General features: G+C 39.1%; 1 protein-coding gene and 1 pseudogene across 2 annotated transcripts in view; one reads left to right on the forward strand and one right to left on the reverse strand.

Annotated features, from left to right (window-relative positions):
* Nucleotides 1-740: 740 nt before the first annotated feature.
* ADIPOR2 (adiponectin receptor 2) overlaps nucleotides 741-17,556 on the forward strand; it is a 67,523-nt gene continuing 50,707 nt past the window's right edge. Inside the window, exon 1 of one of the 2 annotated variants that reach the window (XM_006753682.2) lies at nucleotides 741-930. The gene's annotated coding sequence lies outside the window, so the exon portion shown is untranslated. Of the gene's footprint in view, nucleotides 931-16,535; nucleotides 16,667-17,556 lie in introns of those variants that run through there. The other variant, XM_015564325.1, reaches the window with a different exon arrangement.
* LOC102752709 lies at nucleotides 5,250-6,728 on the reverse strand (annotated as a pseudogene).

The raw sequence follows: 17,556 nt of genomic DNA on the forward strand, positions 1-17,556 counted from the left end.
GGTCCAATGGAAGCACAAGCCATGGGCATAGATGTTCTTGAAAGCTACGGATTTCATTTAGTCAATAGCAAGAGTGTTGACAGTTAAGACAATGACCTCTTCAGAGTATGATAAATTCCTCTTAGAACTGAATGTGAAAACATTTTTCTATGCCAGCTCCTATACTGTACTTCCTTTTCTTCCAGAATAAGTACGTAACCAAACCTGCTCTTGTTTTCTAAGTTAGAGCTCAATTAAAAGCTCACATGTAGAAAAAAAATCACTCATTTTGGGTAAATGGACACAGTATTTAACAGGCAAACGCTTTTGTTTTGGGAAAGATTCGGCTAATGCTTTCGGATTTATTTCCGAAGCTTTCAGAGACGACGTCTAACAATATATTGGCCGTTGGCAGAAACACACGATCTCACTTAAACCCCTAAATTTTGGCTTCTGCCCAAGGTGTGTGTAACCCGTATCCACAGAGACTGGGAAAAGCGTCCCCGAACTAGGAAGGCCCCGATTCTTCTGATCTAAACCGCTTTCCTTATCGGTGGGAGGGAAACAAACGAAGGGAATTTATGTGCGCGCCAGTGGAGCGTTTCCTCTAGGTCCCTGGACGCGCAGCACAGCTTTCATTGAGCCCCAGGCTGAACCACAATTCCCAGGATGCACCCAGGTTCTGCGGTCCAAGAAGCAGCTTCCGGTTTTCTCCAGTGCGGCTGCGCTCAAGGTGTGGTCTTATTGGGTCTTACCGCCTCGCGTGCGAGTCACGGCGACGTGCGGCCGTGGGGGCGGGCGGACGATCTAAGACTCGGTATCGCGGCGGCGGCAGCGGCACGGCTGTACCGAGTTGGGCTCCTTCCCTCATCTGCCCCCCCTTCTCCCCCTCCCCTCACCTGTGGTTCCCGAGGCGTCCGAGACGCGCGGCGAGGCGGCGACAAGCTCCGGGTGAGAGTCTCTGGAGTGTGCGCGCCTTTTCCCGGGCGAAGCGGTAGAGCTCGGGTCGGGAGGACGCGACGGCTGAGGGGACGAGTGTCCGGGTGTGGGCCGGGGAGCGTGCGTTCGTCCCCGCCCTGAACTTGGCCTCTTCACCTGATCCGCTCTCCCAGGAGGACCGTGTGTCGTGAGGGGCCTGGGTCCGCCCTCCTTTCTACCTCTCCCGCCGCGCCCCTCTGGGCAGAGGGTCCAGAACCCTCTAGCTCTCATCCCTCTGCCTGCAGTTGCCTCTTCTCACTCCCCGCGGAGAGAATCTGCCCTCCGTTTTCGCATTTCCGTCTCCTTTGTCACTTCTAGTACTTTCGTTGGTGCCGGCGTCGAATGGGTTCTGCTCAGTGCTACTTGGACAGGGTATGGAGCGGGGAAATGCCCCTCACCTTCTCCAAGGCGGCGTTGCGGGCCACCTGGTTGGCAGAGCAACTTGGGCTCCGTTTCCCCAAGTCCTATTGGGCTTCTCCGCTCTCAGCTGTGCTGCTTTGAAAACTGTTGATAACAAGGGTGTAAGTCAGCGAGAGACTGTGGGTTGAAAACTAATAGGTCCTTTAACCCTCCTCCTGGCTTTTGACCTTATTTAAACGTTTGCTTCTGGAATTTTGACAACGTGATAGCCCAGCAGTGAATTTTGATAGAAAGACTCAAATGTCCACCTGGGATTTTAGTGGTTGATTTGACTTCATTGCAGGCTGCTGACATTTTTTTTAAACAGTAGGATGATTTTTTTTTTTAAGTAGGATTATTTATTTATTTTGTTAATTGTTAATCCTCACCCGAGGATATTTTTTCTGTTGATTTTTTTTAGACCGAGTGTGTGAGATACAGCGAGAGAGAAACACGGATGTGCGTGAGAGAGAGAGAGATCAGTTGGTTCCCTCCCGCACCCCGGGGGCCAGGCAGCGGGCATCCAGCCTGTAACGGAGGTAGTGCCCCTGACCGGAATCGAACCTGGGACTCTGCAGTCCGCAGGCTGACGCTCCGACCACTGAGCAAAACCGAATAGGGCAGTAGAACGATTTTAAAAAATTAATTTCAGAGAGAGAGAGAGAGAGAGAGAGAGAGAACGAGAACGAGAACGAGAACATCGGTTGGTTGCCTCCTGTAGGAAACCTAAAACCTGGGTATGTGCCCAGACCATAAATTAAACCCACCACCTTTGGTGTATGGATGGGACAGTGCTCCAACCAACTGAGCCACACTGGCCAGGGCTAGAATGATTTTTAGTATTTTTATTTTAGACATGACTTCTCAGCCTTACTTTAGTCCTATTATATCTTTTTCTAAAACAGCCCCTCCCTAAACCATTTGAAACTCCAAGAAATTAGTCACATTTAAAATCATTTGATCACAAAACTCTTCTCAGTGAAATGTTAAAATTCATTTCCTTCAGGCCAAAGCTTTATTTTTTGGGGGAAGGGAGATCATATGTCACTTATGTAGTTTGAGGTGCCCTCATATCAAGGGCCACCTTCTGTCTCTCCTTTTACCACGCTCTGACATTTATTATGTTAGCATTTCATAGATTATTTTAAGTTTTCATTTCATAGAAATTTCATTTCTGATGCTGTTAGTTGTTCATAGATGTTTTCATTCTTAGAAATCTGTCAGATGCCAGATGATCTATAACTAAAATCATTTCATCGGTATGCAGGACTTCCACACGTGGTAGCAGCTGCTTGGTGGTGAATTATTATGAACTTTGAAAACTTTCAAATTGACTTAAGTATGAAAGGCATATTTCTTTTAGCCTCTTTTTTAACTGCCCACCCACCAGCGTATGATTTTAGGCAAATTTTCTCTTATTACTGGGGTTCTAGGGATGAGAGGAGGATTTCCAGAGTGTTTTTTCTAAGTGAATGGATTTTCCGTCTATCAGTAATATCAATATAGCTGATGCACTTGGGTATAAATCACATTTTGTTTTCCACAATGAAAATTGTATTCTTCATTTCAGGGGTCAGCAAACTTTACAGCTTATGGGCCAAGTTCTGCCGACTGCCTGTTTTTGTAAATTTTTTGTTGGGACATAGTGTGTGTGTTTGTTTAGATATTGTCTGTAGTTGCTTTGTGGTGCATTGGTAAGTTGAGTAATTGGGACAGAGACCCGTATGTCCTGCAGAGCCTAAAATATTTATTATCTATTCCTTAATAGAAAAAGTAAACTGACTCCTGCTTTATTTTATTTTTAATATTTTATTTATTTTTAAGCGAAAGCAGTGTTTTATTATAGAAAGCTTTCTGCTTCAGGGAGGGGACCCAAGTGTATGGCCATATTTTATTGATTTTAGAGAGAGGAGGGGAGGGGGGAGAGAAAGAGAAACATGATGTGAAAGAGAAACATTGGTCAGTTGCTTCCCATATGTGCCCCGACTGAGGATGGAACCCGCACCCAGGTATGTACGGTGCCCCGGAAAAGAACCTGCAGCCTTTTAGTGTGTGGGATCATGCTCCAAGCAACTGAGCCACACTGGCCAGGGCTCCTGCTTTTTTTAAATTAACATTCCATGTAGAAAATTAAAATGATTCAGGAAAATGTAAAGGAGAAAGTAAAAATTATCCAGAATCATATAACTCAGAGGGGTTTGTTTTTGTGATTGTTTTTATAGAATTTGTTAGTGAATATTTTTACATAAATTGGCTCATATTATTAAGTGTTGATTTGTAATTTGCTTAAAAATTCTTAGGTTACTTTAATTTGCAATGGTATACATTTGTATACAAAGATTCTGCACTTGAGGAACCAAGTTTTCCTGATTTGTCATATTAGTCATAGTTTTAAAAAGTTATGAATAATAGATGCTTGATGTTGAATAATATATACTTGATGATGGTGGTGGTAGTGGTGAACACCATTTTTTGAGCACTTACTGTGTACTAGATAGTTTTCGAACACTTTATATGTAGTAAGTCATGTAATACCTCCAGCAGTTCTTTGGGGACACATACTATTATCCCTATTCACAGATGAGGAAACTGAGGCATAGAGAAATTACCCAAATTTATCAGCTAGTTAATGGTGGAGCTGGGATTTGAATCCACGCAATATGGTTTTGGGACTGAGACCCTCAATATGTTACAGAGCCTCTCCTTAGAGAACTGTTCAGTGAAGAAAGTTTAGACAGTCCAGAGGCATATTATGTAAAAGTTCCTCCTTGTGTTCCTCTTTCCATTTCACTCTGTAGAAAACCACTGTTAACAATTTGATATAGAACTCTCCAACTCTTTGTCCTCATTTGCAAATGTTGATTTGCAAATCTGCAGGTTTTTAAAAAAATTAGTACTTTTTCTTTTAAAGTTATTTTTAAATTTTTTTACTTACTGATTTTAGAGAGGGAAGAGGGAGAGAGATACAGAAACACCGATTTGTTCTACTTTATTTACTTATTTATTAAAATTTATTGTTACTGTTGAAAGTATTACAGGTGTTTCTCTCCCCTTTCAACAATAAACTCCCATGGTCCATACAGAACTCAGTGAGCCCACACTGGCTGTATGATCCAAGTTCCACTTATTTATATATTTATTGGTTGATTCTTGTATGTACCCTGATAGGGAATTGAACCTGCAACCTTGGCATATCAGGACAATGCTCTGATCAACTGAGCTACCTGACCAGGGCAATACTTTATTTTTTAGAGCAGTTTTAGATTTACAGAAATTTATGCAGCTAGTACAGAAAGTTCCCATATCGTTCATCCCCCATTTTTCGTTGTTAATAGTATTTTGCATAATGTGACATATCTATAATAATACAAGTATAATATGCAAATGGACCGAACAGCTGAACAGCAGAACAACCGTCCTGACCACCATGCTATGGCATGCACTGGTGCTAGGCCAGCCAAGGCGGTTGCGATGTGATTGTTTGGGGGTGGCCCAGCCATGGCCCCATGATTGCCCTGCAGAGGGAGGCCCATGCCACTGACCAGTGGGTGGGCTCTGCGAGACCCAGGCCACCCTCTGCAGGGCAATCGATCGGGGGGCTCGCGATTGATCGCCCCAAAGAGGGAGGCCCAGGCCACTGGCCCCCCCCCCCGCCCCCAGTGCATGAATTTTGTGCACCGGGCTAGTTATAATTGATGAACCAATATTGTTGCATTGCTATTAAATAAAATGTAGTTTATATTAGGCTTATTTTTTGTGTTGCAGAATTGTTTTTTAAAAAGTGGCATCAAACCAGTCATTGTTTTAGCAGTGTGCTTTTTACTAGTAGGTGGTTTTCAAAGTAATAGTGCTTCTGAACTTTTTGATGCAAATAAACATTCTTGATTCACTAATTTGCAGATTAATTACATATACTTAGCATTCTCCTTGGAGAGTAGAAAACTTGAGAGTTACTTCATTCCTTTTCTCTTTTAAAAGTTTATTTGTAGTGCCAACTGCTTTTCTCTGAAGTAATGCTGATTATTTTCTAACTGAACATCCTGGCTCTTCCATGAAGCTGTTCAGCTTCTTGGAGATTTCTTGTTCATAAGAAGAATGGTGCACATAAGCCCATTTACCCACCATCCTCCTCTTCAATGAGACTGGTACTTCCTCAGCCATCTTTATCTTTCTCAGCATTCTCTTCCTCAATTTCCAGAACTTATGTTCCTGGAATGCAAACTTTAGCAGCTAATTATCCATATTCTTGTGCTCTTGATTTTTTCAAGGCCTCTGTAGCCTTACCCAGAATTTCTTATGCAACATCTGAGGATTTAGTGTTTGGATGAACTGGATCAATTCTAGCAGACATCATCACATTCTTTTTTTTTTTTTTAATATATTTTATTGATTTTTTACAGAGAGGAAGGGAGATAGATAGAGAGCCAGAAACATCAATGAGAGAGAAACATCGACCAGCCGCCTCCTGCACATCCCCCACTGGGGAAATGCCCGCAACCCAGGTACATGCCCTTGACTGGAACCGAACCCGGGACCCTTCAGTCCGCAGGCCTACGCTCTATCCACTGAGCCAAAGCGGTTTTGGCGACATCATCACATTCTTATCTTTGTTTTATGCTGGGCCAGGTCTTGAAGAAATTTTTAAGTCATTGAGCTGTTATTTTTCATAGCACTGATTCTTACTGCCATGACTTCCCCAGAGCTCTTGTCCATACCAAAATGGGAGGCCACAGTCATGAGCAATGATTGAATGATCTTTGGGACTACCAGGTGATGAGATGTTTGTGCAGCAAACAGATCTTGTTATTTCCCTTTGGCTTGGTGCCGTTGCAGAAACCTTTGCATAAGAGGATGTAAGTTTGAAAAAGCTCATGAATTCCCACCAATCTCTCTATATAAAAGGCTAATATGCAAAGTGTCTCTTCAGGAGTTCTACTGTAATTCATCTGCTTGCTGTGATGTATGCTGACCACCAGGGGGCGGTGCAGAATGAAGGAAGGCCCCCACTGGCAGTTGGCAGCCAGGGAAGGAAGGCCCCGGCCGGCAGCCAGAAGGCCCTGATTGGCCCTGATTGCTGGCCAGGCCTAGGGATCCTACCTGTGCATGAATTTCGTGCACCAGGCCTCTAGTCTGGTTATAAAGTTCATGAGCATCATCTTCACTTCAACTCTTCTTAAGGCTTATAGCCACTTTAGCAGTTTTGTTTTTGTTTTTGCAAAATCTTGGAGATTATGAATCAAATGAAAAGCTGAAAAGTTAAACACCTCTGTTTTCCACTTTTGTTTCTGAAGCACTTTCATAACCTTTTAACCTTTTCTTATGTTTGGAGTTTCTTCCCTGTGGCATACTGCACTAGCATCTTTCTTTAGGGAGAGAGATGAAAAAGAGGAATAGGCAACAACTAATATCTTGGTAACCTTAGAGAAGCATGCAGTTGTGATAACGTTGATGTTTTTGGCATAATTTCTTCTGTAAAGTTCACTTACCACTTCCAGAAGATATGTTGGAGTGCAGTTACATTGCTGCTTCTTGACATGTGTACTTGAAATTCTGTGATACTATATTTACTTTATTCTTGTATTTTGTGCTTGTATTCTCACCAGTACAAAAATGAGTATATAAAATCTTAGGTGCTTCTATGGCAATGTACTAGTAGAAGTACAAAGAAGAGCTCTAGCAAAACAGATTGATTAGATTCTTCACAGTGACATCAAAGCTTTGCAAAATGTTATTGAAAGATTAGATTCAAGACAGTGTAATTGTAGGAGAGCAGATCTTTCAGCTCTTGAGGAAAGTTAGAGATGTTCTGGGCAGCAGTGACCAATCTGTGCCATAAACATCATCAGCTTTGGCAGTACTTTGCAAGGTGTATTTGGTTGCAATTTAAAAATCTCCATATTGGATTTATAGTGAGCTAAATGTACTATTGTAGAAACTCCTCAGTGTATGTAAGAGGGTCCACTTTATTAGTTCTATAACTACTGCAGTTTACTGGGAAGCTTGTGTTTGTTTCTGCTGGGCATGTTGGCTGCACACTGGCTAACAGTGAGCAGTTTTCAGAAAACCACACTGACACCCGCCAGCCCTTCTGGCCGTGGCTTGGAATCATGCTTCTGGGTGTGGGGAAACAGCCCTTGGGAGCTCAGCAGGTGGTACCATCTTGGATCATAGTAGTGTGCTTTAAGAAATAATATTCCTGGGTAGCTTTCTAGGTCAATACATCTGCATCTACTCTGTTCTTTTTAAATAGTTCTTTAGTATTTTATTGAGTGGGTATGCCATAATTTAATAGTGTTCCTATTGCTGGATATTTAGATTGTTTAAATATTATAAATTGTACATGTGCCTTGTATGTACAATTGTCTCATGATAATGACTGTCTCTCTCTTTTTAAAAACAATAATGGCAAGAGTTATTAGAGTGAAAAGCAATAGATAAACTTTTGAAGGTAGAGTGGGCAGGCTAGAGGGTAGAACCTGCTGCTAATGACTCTTTAGGGTAACTTTCTGAGTCTAATTACTGGTTGAAGGAAATATGTTTTTCATTTTGATGTATATTACCAGACCGCCATCCAAAAGGTCACAGCAATGTAAACTTACCAAAAATGTGGATGTGATGAGGTTCTTGCATCTCTATGCCATTGCCACGATTTTTTAAAAAACTATCCAATTGGCAATGTTATTCATTTCATTTATCTCACTGAGATAGGATTTAGACTTACTTTAGGGCGGCTTACATTCTGTGGTTGTTCTGAGTACTGCATTAAAGAGAGCTGCTCACTTGTTTAGATTCTCTACTTGTCTTTGAAAGCAGGATTTTGTCTCCCCTGTTCAAAGAATCTGGGTGACTTCCCAGTAGGCTTTATATTTCTTGAGGGTAAGGAGTATATAGCTTTCTTCATATCAAATAGCAACCCAGGTTTATATGAGTAAATGTTCTTTTTAAAACCTAAATTGGATCATGTTCTTTTGGGATTACTAATGAGTAAAGTATTTTAACTTTGTTAAAAATAACCTTTTCAAAGACTTGTGAAATATAAACTTGGAAAATTACAGTATAAAATTGTCATCTTGGTGTATATGCTCCAGCTTATCCTTTATTTCTAAATGAGATAAATTTAAGACTCATCAATGTCGTAGGACCTATTTGTTAGTAATAATTAGCCTACCCTCTTTATTTTTTAAATTTTTATTGGATTTTTTTTTTTGAGAGAGAAAGAAACATTGATTTACTGTTCCACTTGTCTGCGCATTCATTGGTTGGTTCTTGTATGTGCCCTGACTGGGGACCGAAACCAGTCTTGGTGTGTTGATGCTCTAACCAACTGAGCTACCTGGCCAGAGTAATTTACCATATATATATATATATATTGTTAATCCTCACCAGAGAATATTTTTCCATTGATTTTTTTTTTTTTTTTTTTTTTAGAGAGAGTGGAAGGGAGAGGGAGAGCCACAGAGAGAGAAACATGGATATGAGAGAGAAACATTGATTGGTTGCCTCCTGTACTCGCCCAGACCTGTGATTGAACTCGAAACCTGGTATGAGCCCTAAATGGGAATCCAATCCGTACCCCCTTGGTGCATGGGATGATGCTCCAACCAACTGAGCCACACTGGCTAGTGTGCAACCTACCCTATTTAATAAATACTTTTGGTATTCAGTTTTGGAAGTTAAGGAATGGATTAAATAGGGGATTTATTTCACGGAACCCATGGTTTTGAATTTTCTGTTTTAGAGTATACCTTGTGTTAGAGGGGATATATGCTGGCTAAGTGATATTATAGTTTATCTTAGTTATATATTGTAAGTTCTGACAGAATGAAAAGGGAAGCTAAATTCTGGAAATTGCCAAAATATCTTTAGGCATGGGGAAAATACCTGTGAGAAAGGACACTAAGTTTTTTAATGGATGACCACAGACAAATACAATTTTCTTTATAGCTTGCTTAAGTGTTGCATATTATTGGACACTGTATTTTCCACAATATCCGTGCACTAGAAAACAAAGCATACAAAGAGTATGGTCTTGAAGAGACCAAAATAATTAGCTTATTAAAATTTGGCCATCTAGGTCTTTCCTTTTGTATTTTGTTTTTGATGTATATTAGCTAATTTTTTCACTGGCAGCATATTCATACTAATCCTATACGTATGTCCTTAAATTTTAGTTTAGTGAACATGTATTCATAGTTGTATCTACACACCCATTTCTTTGGTCAGGGAACAAATAGTGGCAGTGAAAACTTTTTAGCATTGTGGAACTGAAGGGTTACTTTTTATTTTCTTGGGATTTATTTATATCCTATTTCATTCCAGAAAGAATTTCTAGTTACTTAAAAGATCCAGAAGTGTAATAAAATGTATATTAAAAAAAAGAAATGAGGAGAAGGAGGAAACATATATTCTGTTCCCAAGTGGCAGCATAGTTCAATGAGTAAGAATAAAATTTGGATTTGAATTTTCTTGGCAGCAAAAGGAAAAATGGAAATACAGTAAAATACATAGCACTAAGCTGGAAGGAGGAACAAGACCAGTTTTCCAGGGATAAATCTTCTCTTGACATATTTTAAGGAAATATTTAAATTGGGCATTATATAAAAGCTGTTTTTGTTGTTGACTAGAGGTTCTGGTTAAAAAAAGGTGATGACTAGTCATTAACATTTTAAACCAAGAAAATTAATTTTGTATGGTGGTTGGTTTGAATTTAGGATGCAGATGTGTGTTTTATTTCCTTAAAATACTTCAAACATCTATAGAACACAGAGTCAATATAATTAATATCCATATGTCCACCATACAGCTATATCAAATCTTAATGTTTTCCCATTTTTTAAAGAAAAAAAATGGAAAGAAAACATACAGTTGAAGCATCTTTTTGGATTATATTTTACTTCCCAGAAGTAACAGTTATCCTGAATGGTGTTGGTGTTGATCATTCCTAATGCCTGTTTTTATATAATTACTTGATAAGGATTATATTTATAAGCAGGTCATCTTATTGTTTTGCATATTTAAAACTTTATGTAGACACTTTTCTGCCTATTCTGTAACTTATTTTTTTTTATGAAACATGTTTTTTAGTTTCATAGGAAGTTGATATTTTATTAACATTTTGACCCACAAAAATGGCTGTTTTCATATGGTTCAACCTGATTATAGTCATCACGTTTATCTGCTGTATAGTTATATTATTATTAGAAAAGCAGTTTAAATTTATTTTCATGTTGATAGGTGTTTAGGTTTATTGTTTTTCCTGTTTTAAAAACAATGCTACTGTTAAAATTCTAGATAGAAAAGTATCAGGTTGTACTGCAGATAATAAGGATATATGTTTTGTGACATTTTCATAGCAGAAAGCTTTTTGGAAATGAAGGGTTTATTGAACCAAATACTAGTTGGAAAAGGACAGGTCCTGTGACGTGCAATCTAAACCATCCGCAGCAGGAGCTAGATGAAGAAGGCAACATGCCCTCTGTCCTGGAGTAGATGGCCTCTTTTAAATACAGGGGTGGGCAAAAACAGGTTTATAGTTAATACAATGCAATAATAATATAATAATTAATAAATAATAAAATACAAGAGCCTTGGCTGGTGTGGTTCAGTTGATTGGGTGTCATTCTGTGTACCAAAAAATTGTGGGTTCAATTCCCTGTCAGGTCACATACCTAGGTTGCAGTTCTATCCCCGGTTGGGGCACGGAAGGGCAGCAGCTGATAGATGTCTCTTTCTCACATCGATGTTTCTCTTTCTCCCTCTCTAAAATCAATGAAAAAAAAAAAAAGACTTAAAAAATAATGGTAATATAAGAGTAAACTGTTGCTTATACTCAACTGTAAATCTGCTTTTGCCTACCACATATTATGTTTTGGAAAGAATTTACATTGGCTACAAATAAGGGGAGATGGGCAAAGGTGAAGGGGGGAGGCAGTTCTAGGATAGGTGCACAGTCCTTAAAGAAATATTTACTATTGGTTGGTGCTGGACAAGTCTTGAAAGTTCATGCATAAGCAGATGCTGGGGCATCTGGTGGTGTCTATAGAAGTTTATTCAAAGCTCTAAGGTGCAGTCAGGAATGTGAGCAGTCTATTGTTAGTTGGCCCACAGTTAAACTGGTTAACCCTCCAGTCAGCTGTAATTTAATTTAGGACATCTCAGAATCTTTCTCTGGTTATTAAATTGAACATTCCTGATTATGAATGCTTGTGCACATATTTAAGATCTTGGGCAAGTTTTTCAAACTGCTTGTTGAGAGCCATTAATTGGTTGGGAAATCAGGTTAGGAATTCAAATAGGATGGAAAAGTATCAGGTTGTATTGCAGGCAGTAAGGATAAATGTTTTGTGCAGTGTGTGTGTGTGTGTATGTATGTATGTATGTGGGTATGAAATTTGAAGTCCTCTAAGATAAATTACTTAGAAGTGGAATTATTGGGTTGGAGGTTATGGAGAAATTGCCAAATTGTTCTCCAAAATTGTCCTATTTTGCATTTTTTCTCATTAAAATGTGAGAATTTACTCTTTCCAAATTCTTATCCATGGCACGGTCAGATTTTTTGCATGTTTACAAATCAAATTATTGTGAAATGATATCAAATGGTCTAAGTTTTTAAATTAATTATGAGATTGAGCATGTTTTCAAATGCTGAGTATTCAGGTTTTCTTGAATGGCTGTTCCTTCTTCCTCCCCTCCCAATTGGGTTGTCTTTTAAATTGATTTTAGGAGTTTTATATTCTGGTTATGTCTGTTAAATGAATTGCAAATATATTCTAGTCTCTGTAGCTTACTTGTTAATTTTTTCGTATTTCTAAAAGTTTTAGACTTTTTTTTTACATTTAGGTCTTGATTTTGCCTGATTTTTTTTTTCTTTTGGTATATGATGTGAGGCAGGGATCTAATTTAATTTAAAAAATACTTTTATTGATTTCAGAGCAGAAGGGGGAAAGAGAGAGAGAGAGAGAGAGAGAGAGAGAGAGAGAGAGAGAGAGAGAAAGAAAAATACATCAGTGAGGAGAGAGAATCATTGATCAGCTGCCTCCTGCCTGTCCCACACTGGGGATGAAGCCTGCAACCAGGGCATGTGCCCTGACCGAGAATTGAAACTGTGACCTCCTGGTTCATAGATAGATGCTCAACCACTGAGCCATATGGCCAGGCAAATTAAATTTTTAAATATTTTTTAATATTTCTGTTAATATTTTAATACTTTTGTTAATTAATATTAATACTTTCTGTTAATATTTAATATTTTTATATTTCTGTTTATATATGCCTATGCATGTAAGTTGTTGTAAATCTTTTAAGTAGTTTCAGTTCAGTACATTAACAGCCTTTTTAAAAAAAATCCTTACCCGAGGACATACTTCCATTGATTTTTTAGAGAGAATGGAAGGGAGGGAGGAAAGGGGAGAGAAAGAGAGAGGAGGAGAGAGAGAAAGAAACATCGATGTGTGAGAGACACATCCATTGGTTGCCTCCCAAACACGCACAAACCCAGACCAGGGATTGAGCCGGAACCATGGTATGTGCCTTTGACCAGGAACCGAACCAGAGACCTTGCGATATGTAGGGCGGTGCTCTAACCACTGGAAAACCAGCAAGGACAGCCTTTTTTTTTCTTTCATCAGGCTGCTTCACATGTTCAAGTTTGTGACTTCTGGGCTGGAATAATGTGATTGGTTGATTACTTGATCCAGAACTAGAACCCAGAATGTAGATAGATAGAGAGCATACAGGAGGTGGGCAAAAATACATTCACAGTTGTGAGTATGCGAAACACAGAGTTTATTCTTATACTAGAGGCCTGTTGCACGAAGAGATTCATGCAATAGGCCTTCCCTTCTCCTGGCTGCTGGCACTGATTTTCCTCCGGCACCCGGGACCCAGGCCTTTGCTCTGGCCGGAGCCGCCTTCCGTCCTCCATCTTCACGGCCCCAGCCAGAGCCGTCTTCCATCTTCATGGCTCAGGCTCACCTTCAGTCTTAGCTCCACCGCTTGGAGCCTACATATGCAAATTAGCCGCCATCTTTGTTGACGGTTAATTTGCATATCATGCTGATTAGCCAATGGGAGGTGTAGCAAAGGTATGGTCAATTACCCTGTTTGTCTATTATTAGATAGGATTATATATTTTCCATACGAACAACTGTAAACCTACTTTTGCCCACTCCTGTACAGTGGAACCTCGGTTCTTGAATTTAATTCATTACAGAGGCTGTTCAAGAAGCGATTTGCTAAAAAACTGAATCATTTTTCCCCATTAGAAGTAATGTAAGTTGAATTAATCTGTTTCAGACCCCCAAATGATTTTGTTTTAACCTTTCTTATATACAGTTCATGTCTAATGTACTGTTTAATCTATGAATAAACGCTTCTTAAGTTTATCCAACCACCCCCTACTAGCCTTAAATGAGTCACTTTGAACACTTGGTCCAGGGTTGTCTTTTAAGTTAGTATGCAGCATCTTTGTTTGCTCATATATCACTGCTTGGGCAATGGCTGTCACTGGCTAACTGCTTTTCATTTATCCAAATCAACAACAGTTTTTCTACTTCTTCAGTAGTCTGTGATCATTATTTCTTTCACACCCTTAGCAACATTAGCACTGAAGATTATAACTATTTACACATTATATCAGTTTACTGGTCCTGATATATTGATGCCCTCTTTTATGTCTTAAAATTGTGCTAATGGTTGATTTAGCTGGCAACAAAAGCATTTTCTCTCCTTTGTTGCCAGAGAGACCCTTTTTGTCATGCTGAGGTATCAGCTTGAAAGGGTTGTCAGTTTGAAAATCAAAGTTTGGTTCCACAACCCAGACATTTTTGTCTGTGAACAAGTTGGCCTAGAACTGAATTGTTTGAGATGGGAGATGTTGGAGAAACGAGGTTTGATTGTATTTTGTAGACCTCACCCAAGTGTCATTTCTCTCAGTCACTTTTTAAATTGAATCTGGGTTGCAAACAGTTCGAGGATATATTTTTATGAGGAAAACAAGATTGCTGGTTAATATCCACAGACTTTGGAAACTAGATAAGCATGTATTGGATTGATATTTTGATCGTTGAAACTTCAGAATACTTAAATGTATTTGGTCGTCCAGTTGCTGTTATATATATGTCCTGATGTTTGAGACTTTTTTTTTTAAAAAAAATATATTTTATTGATTTTTTACAGAGAGGAAGGGAGAGAAATAGAGTCAGAAACATCGATGAGAGAGAAACATCGACCAGCTGCCTCCTGCACATCTCCCACTGGGGATGTGCCCGCAACCCAGGTACATGCCCTTAACCGGAATCGAACCTGGGACCCTTCAGTCCGCAGGCCGACGCTCTATTCACGGAGCCAAACCGGCTTCGGCCTGATGTTTGAGACTTTTAAAAAAATATATTTTTACTGATTTCAGAGAGAATGGGAGAGGGAGAGAGAGATAGAAACACCAGTGATGAGAATCATTGATCTGCTGCCTCCTGCATGCCCCCTGCTGTGGATGGAGCTCGCTGGGCATGTGCCCTGACCAGAAATTGTACTGTGAACTCCTGGTTCATAGGTCAGTGCTCAACCACTGAGTCATGCCAGCTGTGCAAGACTTTTAATTTTGAATTTAGGAGAATTATGTATATAAGCTTGAGCCTTAACTGTCTTAAATGTTTGTTAGAAACCGCTCTAAATCATTTAGTTTAAGAAGTAAAACTTTGCCCTGGCCAATGTGGTTCAGTTAGTTTGGCGTCATCCTGAACTCTGAAAGGGTGTTGGTTCAATTCTCGGTCAGGGCACATACCTGGGTTGCTGGCTTCCATCCCTGGTAGGAGGCATGCAGGGGGCAGCTGATTGATGTTTTGCTCTCACATTGATGTTTTTCTCTCCTCTCTCTTTAAAAATCAAAAGTATTTAGAAAAAAGAATAAAGAAAGACTATTACCTCTTACCTCTTCCTTTTTACTCTTCAGCCTGCTGTAATTTAATTTAGGACATCTCAGAATTTTTTCTTGTCAAAGTCTTACATTTTTATTTCTTTTGGGTAAAGTTTTAGTAGAATGGCTTAGTCATACAGTTGGTGTATTTGGAAGTTTCTTTAGTTAACAATTTTTCAAAGTGGTTGTGTCAGTTTATCTTCTGCCAGCAATGTACTAGTCCTCATTAATATTTGGCATTGTGTTTTAAAGCAGTGGTTACCAACCTTTCAGACCTCCTGGGACCACTAAATTCATATTTTAAATCCCGTGGACCACTAATATGATTTTTTTTTTTTTAAAAAAAGATACACTTGTAAAATAATGATCAGAGAACTTCCATTTTAATATGAAATGCGCCTAATATAACAACATTATAAATCCTTATTTAATCATAACAAAATCTTCAAAGTTTAATTGTAACACATTTACTAAAGTTTAATTTTTAAGAAATAATTGAAGCGTATTTAAGTCTTACACATTTTTAGAGTGTGATATTTGCTCCTGTTTGCTTGAAATAAGTTTATGGATTTTGGCTCCAATGTCATTACTGCAAGATGGAGAGCCGTATTTATTTCAAGCTGACTGGTACCAAGTTTTAATTGCTGTGACAGATGAAAATGTTTTTTCGCACAAATAATGTTGTTGAAAATTGAATTGAAATTTTCATTGCTTTTTCACTCAGCAATGGGTATTCACTTTTAATGGAGATCCAAAAATGAGGTATTTGATAAGGATGACTGGAATTTAGCTTTGAGACTGTCGTGGTATGATAGATTGATGAGGCTTTCTTTTTTTTTTAAAATATATTTTATTGATTTTTTTACAGAGAGGAAGGGAGAGAGATAGTCAGAAACATCTGTCCACTGAGCCAAACCGGTTTCGGCTGATGAGGCTTTCTTTTTCATTCATGCTTAAATTGCTATCTTCCATGTTTGCTGCAAATGGATCTATTATCCACATATTGCCATGTCTGGGATCTTCTTTCTTTGGGTAATAACGACCAAAAGATTCTGTGAGTGATTGTAAGTGCTGTTGAACAATGATTACCACCTGCCGGTGGACATCCTTCTCTCTCATATATTTACCAAAGTTTGAAAACGCTTGCAGATCTTTTCAGCCAATCTCGTTTGCTACAGTAATATTTTCTTTTGAAAAGCATCCATTTTACCTCATAGTGTGACCACGTCCTTAAGTTGTCCTTGCAGGGATATGTTTAGTTCATTTAATAATGAAAAAGTATCTGCCAGGTATGCAAGTTTGGCTACACACTCATCGTCAGAGAAGAGTTCTTGTAATTTCGGATTATTTTGCTGTTGGAAAAATATTTTGACTTCTTCGCACAGGGCGAACAGTCGGGTTAGTATCTTGCCCTATAATGAATCATGCTTTTGGCATCAAGTCTCAATACTCTTTGCATAGCTATAGGTCCTGAAGATTTTCTCCTATCCTATCTAATAATAGACAAACATGGTAATTAACCATACCTTCGCTACGCCTCCCATTGGCTAATCAGCGAGATATGCAAATTAACCGCAAACAAAGATGGCAGCTAATTTGCATACTGCAGGCAGGGTGAGACAGCGCGAGCCACCAGCGCGAGCCGCCATGCAGTCCCCCATGGGCTACCCCTGCCTGCTGCCCATGATCAGATCCGGTCCTGGGTTGCAAGCAGGCGGGCCCTGGAAGCCCCAGAAGCTGCCAGATATGGCAGTAACTCTGTCAGTAAGCACTCTGAAAGTCAGTGGCATAAATGCACCAATTAAAAGACAGATTATGAGGGTGAATCAAAAATAAAACCCACTTTAAATATAAAGACACATATAGATTAAAAGTAAATGAATTAAGCTGCAGCCTGTTTTGCTCAGTGGATAGAGCATTAGCCCATGGACTGAAGGGTCCCAGGTAGATTCCAGTCAAGGGCATGTACTTCAGTTGCTGGCTTGATCCCCAGTCCTTATCAAAGCATGTGTAGGAGGTAACCAATCAATGTGTCTCTCCCTTTCCCTTCACTCTCTCTAAAATTCAATGGAAAAATATCCTTGGGTGAAGATTAACAAAAACAAAGTGAATGGATTAAGTAACATTAAAGATATTATAAGAAAAATATATTCCAAATTTTGTTAGTTGTATAATGGTTATGTTTAAATTATTAACACCTAAGAAATTGGGTGAAGGGTACATATAATATGTTGTAGTATTTTATAATTTGTTTGTTTTTACATGTATGAGATGATTTCAAATTAAAA

This window comes from Myotis davidii, unplaced genomic scaffold (assembly GCF_000327345.1).
Source record: "Myotis davidii unplaced genomic scaffold, ASM32734v1 scaffold1031, whole genome shotgun sequence".
NCBI classification, from domain to species: Eukaryota; Metazoa; Chordata; class Mammalia; order Chiroptera; family Vespertilionidae; genus Myotis; species Myotis davidii.